The sequence below is a fragment of the Varroa destructor genome, unplaced genomic scaffold (genome assembly GCF_002443255.2).
Source record: "Varroa destructor unplaced genomic scaffold, Vdes_3.0 BEIS01000002.1, whole genome shotgun sequence".
Taxonomy (NCBI): domain Eukaryota; kingdom Metazoa; phylum Arthropoda; class Arachnida; order Mesostigmata; family Varroidae; genus Varroa; species Varroa destructor.
In genome coordinates this window covers 59,702,223-59,715,756 of record NW_019211455.1, presented here as the reverse complement: position 1 = coordinate 59,715,756, position 13,534 = coordinate 59,702,223, and the positions used below count along the sequence as shown (strand labels likewise).

The 13,534-nt window shown below is 37.7% G+C and overlaps 1 long non-coding RNA gene across 1 annotated transcript; it reads right to left on the bottom strand.

Moving 5' to 3' along the window:
• Positions 1–329: 329 nt before the first annotated feature.
• Positions 330–7,075, bottom strand: LOC147758087 (uncharacterized). Its single transcript, XR_015322029.1, has 3 exons — positions 6,935–7,075; positions 919–999; positions 330–646 (listed from the first exon to the last, which is right to left on the bottom strand). It is a non-coding gene; the product is annotated as an uncharacterized LOC147758087 (long non-coding RNA).
• Between the last annotated feature and the right edge of the window lie 6,459 nt (positions 7,076–13,534).

Here is a 13,534-nt window from a genome sequence, read left to right as displayed (position 1 = left end):
AAAAACTAGCATCAAGTTTTGGTTTACTAAGTACCTCACTAAAGAGTAAAGCAATCACCTTAGATTAATATCGCATTGGATTTCTGATAATAGTAATCTAACTACCGCAAGCTTATATAGATTTGTTAAGTTTGATTCAATGAATTAGAAATATTCAGATAGCTAGCTTTGGCTGCAAGCAGGCCACGCGTTATGTAACGAGAAACAATTTGTGAAAGCCCATCAGTTAACCCCTGAAGGCTATTAGAGACCAACGACTGATTCAGCGCTTCAAACAGTTTATTTGACGTCTTCCAAGGTCGTTGAAGCGTCAGTCAACTTTTCCAACATTGAACTGAAGGATCTTGCAATTCAGAGTCAATGGAGCTCATCCCCTTAGGCAACAACGACTCCATAGGTCTTTTCGGCTTCGTCGCTACTGTCGCCGCCTCCGTCTTTGCTGCAACTTCCTTCGGTTTTTCCGGTACGCCGTTTCATCTGATGGAAACACTTTTCAGACCAAAGTACATGGATAGACAGGAACCCAGAAGCAGCAGGCCCGTCTTTCTGCCTAAGGGCATTTTTCATAGATCAGAGTATCTCCTGTGCCTGCTCTTTAGCTGCTCCCAAATATCACAAAAGGCATATTTCTTGTGCATATTGAATCCTATAAATATAATTTTTTAAAAGGATGATTACTATATTTACTTTGGCATATACCTGATCCGTTTGTGAACGCCTGTTGTAAGTATACAACTCAATGAAAAATGTTACTCTCTAACTGAGCCAAATTTTGGCTTCAGAAGGTAGCGCTTGGAACTAAGAAACCATTTCTCAATTACTCAATGCCAACACCTGTGCACCTCTAACATTTTCAGGATATATAATGCATTAAAAACAATCCACAGATTTGTAGCGATCGAGTTGGAAGTTGATTACCTTAACCTTAGGGGATCAGTTTTACGATATAGATGTTCTTTGCACCTTGGGCAAGCCAACGGTAATCTTTACGATTGACTTCTGCAATAAAAATTTGTTCGTTAAATGGAAGATTGGAACAGTCTAATCATAGTAAACGGCAAAGATAACAAAGGAATGAAGATCTTTTGGTTTAGCACCATCCGTAGGAAGCTGTTTGGCTTTCACGATATCGGATGTATACAAAAAATGTTGAAAAAGTACTGACAGTCAACTCACAATTACAACAAATATTATTTATATTTCAATGTGATATTACTAAACGAGCTGTACTCCATTTTGATTGATAACGGTTTACCAACTTCTCTGTAACACGATTATGACGTCACTGAATAGCTTCTGTGATTTCTGTGCAAAAAATTGTGGCAAGTAATCTTAACAAATGTCCATTCAAACCAAATTAATACCATTAAAGAAGTTCTGTAAAGACCGGAGTGGGTAATAACAAAATGGTGCAACGTGCAGGCCGTATGGCGGACGCATTCATATCTTCTATCTAATTTCTCTTAATTTTTGCCAGATAGCTAAAGATAGATGTGATCTGGCATTGCAATATTGAAAGAGAACGCCTTTTCTGTCCACCAGTTCCAGTCGATTTCAATGGGTCATTTTAATCTTGTTAGTTAGTAGTAGAGGTCCAAAACAATCGTTTTCCAGGCGGCACCAACTCATAATGCATGGTTTTTTCTTAATCCCACCAAATACACAGCATTACTTTCTTTGACATCATTTTAGATTGTGATGCATATTTCCTTATTTTCTATTTGCATATTAATGCGTAGGTGTTTCGCTTAGGTCTGATTACCCGTGGTCAACCATTCTAGAAATGGTTCCACTTCGTGGCTTTTTTGCAGAGTTTCACAGATAGAACTACGATCAAATAAAGTTGTTTTCCTCAATTCAAACTTTTTTTGTAACTGACTTCTTTCAAATGACTTAAAACTAAATATTAAGTTTCCTAATTATATCACGCGTCGGTTTAACTTTTGCAATAATTTCATCAACTCTTTTCGTAATTTGTCAACCACTATTTGTCAACCACTACGAGGAACACCATTTACATCGAAGTTCTCAGAAAGAACTATCATTGGGCCATTTTATTCGATAAAGCATCTTAACTAAGAACAGCACAATTTCTTGTATAGAGCTGAACGGCATTTGTGCGCTTATTGTAATGCAGCTGTAAAATAAAGCTAATTTCTGCAGAAATTTCACTCATATTCAAGACGTTATATCTAAAATCTAAATTAAAAAAATTGAACAATTTTAGCCCATCTACCGCTGGCGAACCGCAACTTTTAAATGGCATCAACTCCGACACGATACCGTTCATATTACCTGAGATACGTGAAGTGGCGACGACCTAGCTAGAAAAGGAGTCAATATTTTTTCGATATATATTTATATATATATACATAATTTACCAGTAAATGTCTATGCCTTCGTTTCTTTGCTTTAAGCGATTTTTTGTGGGCCGGTAAAGTTTCTATTGCGCGCGCGATTTTTCCCGAGAAGTTTCCTATGGTCACAGAACATAATGTTAATTTTGGCAAGCTTGTCATTTTTTGACGATTTGTTAGACCATTGTTAAAAACTACTAAAGATTCTGTGGCCTTTCTACGAACTTTACCACATGCATAAGAATTTAGGTTTCAAAATACAATTTTCACTTTTTTACATTTTTTCTATAGAAGGTTGTATTCTGGTTCCACCAAAATACTTCGTAATTAGTTAAATAGGTTTATGGTGAAGTAAATAGATCAGGCAGTTAAAGTGATGATATTTAGGAAACCTGAGGTTTCAGGCTGGCCTCTCATGTACGGCGAGAGGTAAAGTTTACGTTTATAGGTGCAGCAAAATTTGAATAATGAAATTGAGTGAAGCTTTAAATAACGAGTTATCCATATGAATAAATTTACACTTGAAATCACACTTTGGAGTAGCACCCTTTGATTCTAAGTTGAGACTGGGCGAGACTACTTGAGTTATAGCTAATTTCGTTGGCAACCACTTCAAAAAACTTGTTACTATTCGGTGATCGTCAAAGTATATTTGTATGCCATAGCAGTAGGTGAATTTTGGCGTTATAAGAGCTTTATGTAACTTTATGCAAAGAATCAAACATTTGCAATTCAGATAAGTTGTGTTAAACATAAATTCGTATAGCAGCATACTTCAAAAAATTGGTTGAGTGGCTAAACATGTTAATTCTTAATTTGCAAAATCCCGAAATTCCGAGAGCTCTTAGTTCCTAAATCTCAATTTCCAGGTCTCCGCTAAAGCTTTTGAGCGATATTTCTTCAATTTAGTGTATATGCCAGGTAGGGAAAGACTAAAGATGAATGCATTTTGATATGATGTTTTTGGAGCTGTAGATACTTTTAGTGTGACAAGGTGTAATCACCTGCAGCATTACAAGGGCGCTGATATCTCGTTGTGGGCTTAGTTTTCATTCAAATCTAATGAAGCCTCGTATGATCAGTTCATACCATGATTGATGACCCTAAGGATTATAATAACAATAGTAGGTTACAAAAATGCCACTGTTTGCAATGGTACGCTGGTCCTAAAGCCAAATAAAAATGTTAGTTTTAAGCCTTAGAAATTCTAAATTGTATATTAATATATCCATTATAATAAATTTCTGGATAGTGGCCATTATTATAAAAAAAAGGCGTGTCAAGAGACCAAAAAGGGAGTCTGATGGCGAATATATTAGTAATTAAGAATGGAGTTCAATTTTAATGGAATAGAAAAATTGCTGGATGTACACCCTCTAAGATTAAGTGCAATACTAGAATTTATAAGCGTTTGCTGCCATCACTTCCTACCTTGTTCTTATTCTGAACCTTAACTTACTTGAACATGCTTTCTTACCACACGCCTTACTCCAGCTTCCTCTTTCGCTACTCATCGGGTAGTCCGTCCCAAGTAGAAAAAACCAAGATATAGCTTTTTAAAAATGTTTGCGATACCTATCGTTTCTTTCATTTTTACCTGTTAATATTATAAGCCGCCATCTCTTTAAATTTGGTTAAGCCTTCCTGCGACAATGTCAAAATGAATAATTATCTATGTACAATAAAAACGCAACTGTTCCTCACCAGGCTATGTCACGTAAAACTTAGACGCAAAGCATGTTTAAAATGCCGACATTCAAAAACAAACTTAATGATACCAAATAAACATATTCGAGTTTTTTATATTTATTGTTAAACACAGATATTGCCATTATATGTATATCAACAATTCATTGTGCTATTTTAGTTGCTGATGAAGTTTTTAGCGCAAGATTTTTGTTTTACTAATTCATGTGTTCGCCTACAGGTACATTAGTAGAACGAAAATACATTGGTGTGTTTCCTAATAAAGGTTCGATTTCAAGCAATGTTCATAGTGGATAAACGATTTTCGGCACAAGTACATATACAGAGCTTCAGTGATTAGGCCAAGCTTGCAATTAATCGGAGGTTTCAAACATTTGCCTTTAGTGGATTGATTACTTCAAACTCAATTTTTTAACCATTTTTAAAAGACGCGGATAAACTCAATCTATCATAAATTAACACAGCTACAAAGTATGCGCGATTGTAGAGCATATGTTATAGTATACGTATTATAAAATACACATTGCAATATACTACCTGAAAAGTTCTCCAGAGTTAATCTCAATTGGCACAAGTGAGAAGACGAAAGCCTCAGGAAACTCGCCGTAATCTAGGGTGTTCTGAGACGAATGGGCCTGATCACTTTTAACAAGGCGCCCAGAAAGTTTGTGCTCATTCCGAGTAAGCAGTGAAAAGTTCTGGTTTCCATTGTGCCAAGCCTGAATTCGTTGACGGTTCGCCCTCGTGCGGGCGTTATTCTGCCAAAGAATCAAACGACTACGCGTACCTCCGATATAGGTAAAGTCTTGCGTACCCACTGAACGCATGCGTCACTAAACATAGTTGGCTCTCTCTTATTGGCGCAAAACTTTCGAGGATAGCGTTTAAAGCCTGCCCCAATCAGTATGCCGCGCATTAAGTATCCCAAAATAATAGCGCCGTAAAATCCTTTAAGGTGTGGTACAGTCTACATAATGGTCATAACAAAATGCATGTATGTACCGCCTTAAGTAGCGCACGGGGAAAAGTTCTGGCATCCGTATAGAACTTCTAAAAGCCTAGTCCACACACACCCAAGTAGATTTCGTATTTCGTCACAAATGTGTGTTATTTTGATCCTACCAGGCGCGGCAGGCGAAAGACATCCATATAGGGTTCGTTGGGCCATACGAAATTTAGATTTCGTAAAGGCACATTATTGCAGAATCATATTTCTTAATTTACTGTTAGAATTGAGAGATCGAACTTCTTTACCCTTCATAGTTCAATTACAAAATAATAATCATTCATTTGATTTACATGATCAGTGCTACACCGGCTTTATTTTTTATTCTGTGCAGCATCCCTTGCCAGCCAGGATTTCAATTCTTTAAATTATATCCACACCATCACTCGCCTGTTTTACAATATACAGAAGTGCAAAAACTTGCATAGGATTTTTGAATTCGCCCGCTCCTCGCGCGCTCAAAAGCTTGTTTAACCGAGTAAGAAAATTTTCTGCATTAGACAATCGACGCTTAAAAACCGGGATATTTCAGCCAACAGAGTAAAAGTAATACGTCCTTGGATTTACCTCTCTCGATTGCGACGTTCAGCCTAAATTTGATGTAAAGTGTCTTTTTTATTGTTTTTGCTTTTATGTTTGTTGTTTTTGAATAGTATTGGGGTTTGGCATAGTTCAATTGTAGTTAAACTCGCACCGCTGTTCTCAAATATCAAACAAAACAAGCTCGGAAATAGCCTTAAGATACAGACACCGTAGATTGGAACGGTCAATACAATGGTCTAACATAACTCTCACCGTATATTTGTGAACCCAGCATTCACAGTCGGCTATAGGAAACCAAAAATGTTAAGAAAACACAAATATGTAGTCAAAGTTGAGTTTCTATAGGCACGTTTATGTCTAGATTTGCTCCGTGCCTCATTATATGAGATATCTTGAATGCTCATGTGCGACAGATGTACGCATCCAGGAATACCGTGCCGAAAGAGCCACTCTCGTGTAATGCGGTATGGAACGAACAGACAGATAATAGAAACTGCAATAGCCGCCGATATCACTGTCGGTGAGGTAGTAACACCGCCCCAGCAGCTAAAACGGCTGGTCTAGATTAAGTCGAGGCGGAACACAGAAGGCGGTGATGCCAGTCATGTTGCACTGCTTTTTTCAACGTCTATTTATTTGACGGGAGGATACCGTACGAAGCCGCATTGGTCAAAACACCGAAGGATCAGATTTTGTTTAAGCTTGCCAAAGCAAGTATTCCGTATAAGCTCATCCAACTCATCGCTTCGCCTGTGTAGGAGAACCCTATTATTACACAAAATGGCGTGTGGAACCGGACCCCTTACAACAGGCGATAGGGTCTTTCAGGGTAACAACATCAGCTTCTCACTTTCCTTAATCATCTTAAATGATCTCCTATACCTAATCAGTAGACAAGAGCTTATGGCAGCAAATGTTTTACTTTAAGTAGTAATATAGCAATCTAAGGAACACGTCGCTTCGAGGTTCAGCAGACATTGGCCCGTCTTCTATAGTACATAAATGATGCCAGCCTAGAACTCAACTCGGGCAAAATTGATATCACAAAGCTTTGAAAAGCTTGTAGCAAGAAATAACACTCTCCGGTTATATTTTTTGCTTCTGGAATACGTAAAGCGTTTTTGCTATCGAGGCTTAACCCCATCGTACTACAAAATTTACCTACCACGTAACAAAATGCGTAGCAAACGCCGTCATAAGAAGAGCCATCGTACTTGTTCCTGAGTACGGCAATACGTCTCTTCGATACTGAGCGCGAAGCGATAGCGTAATGCAGCACCAAACTCATCGGAGAGAATTTTAACATAGCCAAAATGCGTACCCTAGACCTGGTGAAGTCTGCTTCTCCCGAAAAAACACTAAGTCTGCATATATCCTGCCATAACTGCTACATGCATTTGTCCGGATACGCCGCTATTTGTTGAGGATCTCCACCGACAATCTGGCCTATCAAAAACACCCGTCTACCTGAAATTCATCCGACAACGGGAGAAACGGATGGCTAAAGTATACCCAAAATTCTTTGTGACTGGCACTTTAATGTACGAAACATAATGAAGCCCAAAGCAAGAACTGACATGTGGTAGTTGGCTAAACCGTACGTTGTGTGTGACATAAGTTAAACTAAAGTTGCACTTGTGCGCGCTGCAGAGCTCCCTGTGGACAATGTTACGCACGCTTACGTTCAAGGACGCCTTTTTTGAATAGCGTGGCGCAGGGAGGAGCAACTTAGTCGTTTTGTGCTATGTATTGCATTTTTATTTCTATCAACTATTTTGATTTTATTTTAAAATGTTTACATTATTTAAAGACAAGTTGCCTTGTCAATGTGCAAATAAAGGATGATGGTACATTTAAATATTAATATTTATAAATAGCCCAAATAGTTTATTCCCTAAGTATCTTAATAATTTTTTTAGTGTATCTAGGTGATCTTCAGCTGATCATAAAAAGGAATCTTCTTATTTATTACTTGCAGAGGCTATAGTTTTATAACAGTTACCAATTTTTGACGCTTGAAATTTTATTCAGTGAAAGACATAAAATTAGATGTGGATAGTCTGACGTGATGTGAAACTCGATGCAAAGTAAAACTGCTCACAAAGAGTTAATTAAAAAGGGCAGGTACAAGTCAGTTGAAGATAGAAAGGCGTTGTTACGTAAAATAATACAAAAAACATTTTAAAAATCCATAGCAAACGGCTTCAGTTTCTTGTATATTGAATAGTACCAGTTCGTCATATTACATAACTTAATATACGTGATGTCATATATACTATGCATTTGGGTGAAACGACTTTATAAAAAAATTGCGACGTCTATGCCCCACAATTAGTATGAGGGCAAACTTAATTGGAACACTTGACGCTGTGCCCTATAAGCGCTGTGCGCGAGTTCATAAGGTGATTACTATATATGATATAAAATATTGTGCTTTGTTAACGATAGCACCTTATCTAAGATAAAGCAAAATAACTCTTTGACATATCAAACACAGCTTACGATTAGAGTGAAGTTTTACAAACCTTTGATGAACTTTATTGCCCAAATGTTAGTTCTAAAGCTAGTTACATCAAGAGATGTATTAATGTGCACCAAAGGTTGTACTGATTATGCACTCAAAATCGTAAATTACACATAACAGAACCGTCGTGGAAAGAACTAGTAAGCAACGACGACTGTTGCCAAATATCTGTTGTAGCTTCTTTACAACATAACCCTATTCAGCATGATACAACACTTGGTATCTCTCCCCCTCTTTACTGAATTGTAATCGACCAATCATGTATGGCATCAGATAGAGTACTTAAGTCTTCTCCACGCATGTTTATGAAAAAATAGCTGCAAATTACAGGAAACCCACAAGGTTTTCAAGGCTCGCACATTTTCTTCATCTTAAGACCACCTCGCCGTAGTATCCTATTTGTATGATGCACTCTTATTAATAGCCACCAATCCAGATCATTGTCGGCTATAATGCACATATATATTCAATAATATGCTGACGAAAGCGCTGTATAAAAGCGTAAACGAGTGACTCGCTTAGTGGACATTGTCTACGTACAACTTTTAATAATGAACATCAAAAAGATTGGCGACAATTAATTAGTCTTCGTCAGTAAAAGGCGCAGGCATTATTGGTCCATATTCAACTGATGCAGCAGACTGTATAACCAGCATCTGATTACAGGAAACATAACACATAATATTCGAAATCGAATGCAAATATTCCGCAACGCAAGCTTGCTCTGCGCAAGTTTCGGTGAGGACCTGAAGCAGCTTCAGTTTGATCGTGGTCCCCTTTCTGCATGACACACTGATAAAAAAAATTAATAGGTTGGCATCATTAAGGAAATGGCAAGCACTGGTTACCACTTCATTATTTTCCCAAAATAAGAATTTATGGTGCTAAGTTAGGTCTTAAACAAGAGAACACATGTATAGCACAGAAATACAATTACTATGAAGTGAAATAGAACAAAATTACGGTTTCTCTAAACATTGTACATAGAAGACACTGATCTTGGGTATGGTACGGCAGCAACATGGGCTTACCATTTTGCCGAACTGGATTCAAAACTGTGTGTTTACAATTAAAGAAGCTCACAAGTGAGACAATTTTAGTCATCTAATCATTTTTAGCTGCTGAAAAAATCCTCAGAGGCTACTACTATCTATGATGCGCTCACGAAAACCAAACGAAGTTTTTTTTTCGTAACGGTATAATCTCAAACAATGTTTTTTCCTGTAACTGTATTAGGACATTTTATATGCCTTAAGGATAAACATATTCTTACCATTATTTTGCCACGTCTTACTTACGATCGGAAGAGGTCATCTCTCAAACAAACTAAATTCAGCAAAAGATTCCAGTTTACAGATGTCACGTGTTTTTCAACTATGTATTTATAATCGGTCGTCATAGATAAGTTGTACTTCCGGAATTTTTTAGGCATCCGTGTTCTGTGGTTTTCTACTACATTAGGTAAACCATCGCAATGGAATATAATGCGTTTAATATTAGTACCAGGAAATCGTCGAATCATTCATTTCAACGTGAGTGCTTGCAACCCTCATGCTGTTTTTCTACTGAATTAATAACATTTATTTCTAAGTAAAACCCTTTCTAGACGACAATAAACTTATAGGGTACACAACGAAAGCACGATTTTCTGAGATTTTAACTGTTTGAACCCAGTCTATTTCTATGGTGTGCCAGTGCAAAATATTCTTTCGATAGGTTCGAGTGTTTCCTAAGATGTCAATAAGGCTAATGCAATTCGTGTAGTTTCCGATAAATGCAAAGTGTTGTAACAGTCGAAGAACTAGCAGAACGGTGCGTCTGCTAACATATGCTGCAATAGAGAAGCCTAGGCAAGCATCATCCTTGGTTTTATCTAACTTTATCTGTCATCTCATCGAAGCACGTGTGACATCACTCACTTCTGCAATGTTCAACGGTTCTACTGTTAGAAAACTACAAATTGTTGTTGTTGCTGTTATTGGTGCTGCTGTTGTGCTGAATAATTTGCAAAGTGTATCTGTGTAGATTCCGCGCACTGTTTATGGGAGTATGTCTCTGTCGTTCACAAGCTTTCAGATCCTTGTCAACTATCATCGAGGCTCACGGAACAGAGTCGCAGCTCTGACACCGTTCAGCCACAACAGCCGTGGCAATGACGGATTCCTAACCCGCTGCAGTGCACCCATAGTTACAGTCAACACAAGCACCAACTTTTCTGTTCGTCTGTCATAGGGATTCGGGTCTGCTGCTAATGCCGCCACTGCCAAAGGAGACCAACATCGTAATCTAGTAGCATGCCTAACCTATTTGTCTTTGCATGGCAACGGCTGGCGGGCCTCTAGCATGTGTGGGCTGTGTTGGAGTTCGCTCGCTTGACTGCGCCGTCGTTGTAGTTCTACAGGGTAAATTTTACCTCTGTTGCCACGTTAGAGGAGTAGTTTTGGAAGGAGAAGAGGTGGGTATGGAAACACGATGTCAAGCTGAGCGCGGAAGGCTGAGAAACTCATATGGCACTCGACTTCTTCACCATTATGACGTGCATATCCAATCCCAGCTACCTAGACCTACCGCAACTCAACTTGGCCGTAACCATGCGCGATTAATAGACTGCCATTTGAGCTCAAAATGTTCATTAAAATGAGAGGCCAAAACGACCACATCATTCATTTCAGAAGCTTAATTTCTCTCAGTCATTTATCGAGACACCTTCAAACCTTTTTACTCTCTTTTTGAATTTGACTTATACTTTAGAAACAAAATAAACTATAGGAGTCGTTAAAGCATGTTTCGAAATGCATACTTAAGTAAATGCATATTGTCTTTGCACCCAAAACCTTTCGGCATTACACCAAACGATTGTGAAATGCACATTTGAGTGCATTAAAGAAATCAAGTCACCTCTTAATTATTTTCAGATACAGATGGGCACTCCAGTGATACTTAAAGTAATAAATATATAGGCCACTAGGATTTTAAATGTTTGGTGGTTATATAATAATTTCATTAACAAGCCTTAAGTAATAGATCTGTGATCAATACATTTTAAAAGTTTTCCTCCATCGCTTAGCTTTCATTCGCCAGTTTAAGTAAACCTAGCTTTTGATTTGCCCAACGCATTGTGTGAAGTTTATCTTACTATAACGAATATTCTTGGTATGCCCATCTTAAAATTACACTTATTAGGTGCTACTTGAAGGACCATAAAACTTACCACAGCCGAAGCCCCATCCTGTGTCGGATTCAGTTTTTGTCACTCGATTTACAGCAAAAAAACGAACATTTATATTGTCCAAGATCTTAGCCAATTAAAAACGTCATAGATAAGAAAGTAAGCGATGCGCGGTTCTTATAAACTGGTTATACACGCTGATAACAATAATGTGAAAGCCGTAAACGGTGCAGATACAAAGCTGTGTTTGCAAACTTTGCCAGTTTTTTGCATTGCACATACGTACCTTTAACGTGGCCAAGTTACGATTAGGCGATTATTAAATTTGCTAATTTTTGTTATTCAAAGGAAGTGGGAGTAGACATCTTATTGGAAAAAGCATGAGCTCAATGTTGCGAAAAAAAGTTTGTAAAGAAATTTGACTTGGAGTTACAACAAATGATGTTTCAGTTTCAAGTTTACATATATTCTGTATGCCTTATCCACTCGTAAATTGACTTTTGCTTCCTTCACAAAAGGATAGTGAATAGAGGTTGAAAACGCACTGCTTTAGCCGAATCAACAGTGATATCATGGTTATCATGGCTGATTTTCGTGTAGATTTATAGCCATGTGTACAAACGGTCAATTATCGGGCTAAAAAATTCCAAGACTATTGTTATAAAACAAGAAACATTTAGTTACTCGGAAGTTCCTTTAAGATATTTTTATTGCTTTGGGGTTGGAAATTACGGGGAACGAAAGATCACATTAATCCGAGAATTTCGAGGAAACGGATATCGGTGAGCTGCAAAAAGCCATATTTGCATTACAGTATGACCCGGTACGTTATCAAAAAAGGGACTGGTAGGCGTTTTTCGAAGGCTTAGTTTTTTGCGATAGACACGCCATGCAATTTTATTTGGGTTTATTCATATTCATTCCCAAGTGATAGTAAAAAGTTGTCGGTTTTGGTCAAAACAGACTTTTTATTATTCCAAGCTACACTTTTACTATTTAAAACTGCCAAGAACCTTTCAAAGCGAAAACCTGAATGCTCTTCCAAAACTTGAATATTCTCATTGAAGCTATGTGAGCGCAAATTTTGCCTACAATCTTTCACATATTTAGTTTCCTAATTTCGCACAACTAAACTTGGTGCACATTCACCTCCCCATATTTCTGTTTCCCAAGAAAATCATAAAACATTCTGTTACAGTTTTTTTCACTCTACGAAGTTAAGTGAAAGCGTCGTCCGATTTAGCCGAAATCGCCCGATAAACTGCATTGGGTCGGCCTTCTCAATCAGTAGATCTGACGGAAACATTACACAAATGTCTTAAATTTCAAGTCAAGGTAATTGTTATTAAGTTAACGCTAAATTCAACACAATCCTTTATTTTTTTAAGCAGGATAGTAGACAATACGAAACGACGCATAAATATCATGCCATGTACTCACCACCAGACTTACATCAATGTACATGAAACATGTTTGTATTTGAATTTAAAAAGTGATTGAATGTATTACAAATATGAAAAAAAGCATGTATGTACACTTGACCCACACTTTCCCTTGATTAAAAGAAGTAAGTACGTGGATGCTATGGGAGTCCTTACGTATTGCTAAGGGACAGTCAACTCTCAAGCAACACTAATCTTATTTCTTTGTCTATATTCCCCGATAGTAAAGCTGTGTCACAGCAAGTTGTCCCACTTTATTGGCGTAATTGGCTAATACTTGCCGGTGCCTCTAGTAACAGCCACCTGTAGACTCCATCTATAGATAAACTTCAGGAACAATATAGACATCTGAATCGGATTCCAATCTGTCTTTTTGTGCAAAATAAGTGCAGACAAAAAAAAAACATGCTTTGCCTGTTACAACACTTCCCTGGTTTTAATAAAGCATACGAGGGAAGGTGGATGAATATCATAGTGACGCTTAAATAAGTGTTTGATGGGCGTCACGTCTGAACGAGTTATTGAAGTGAAATTGGAAAATGTCTGTATATATTATTGAACGGCAGTGTCCTTGAGCGCATTTGTAGCCTGTTACAGTTGTCTTGTGTGACGCTCCTAGTTTCTGTCGATGGAATAGGTTCAATTGTTTTTCGGACACTTCATTTTAAGATAGCTATTTGTGCAATTTCTTCTGCCATGCTGGATCTCTGGAGCTATTGTAGTTTTTACGGGGTAGACTATAGGCGGTGCTGGACAGGCTAGTAGTGGAAGAACCCTGTCAAACCC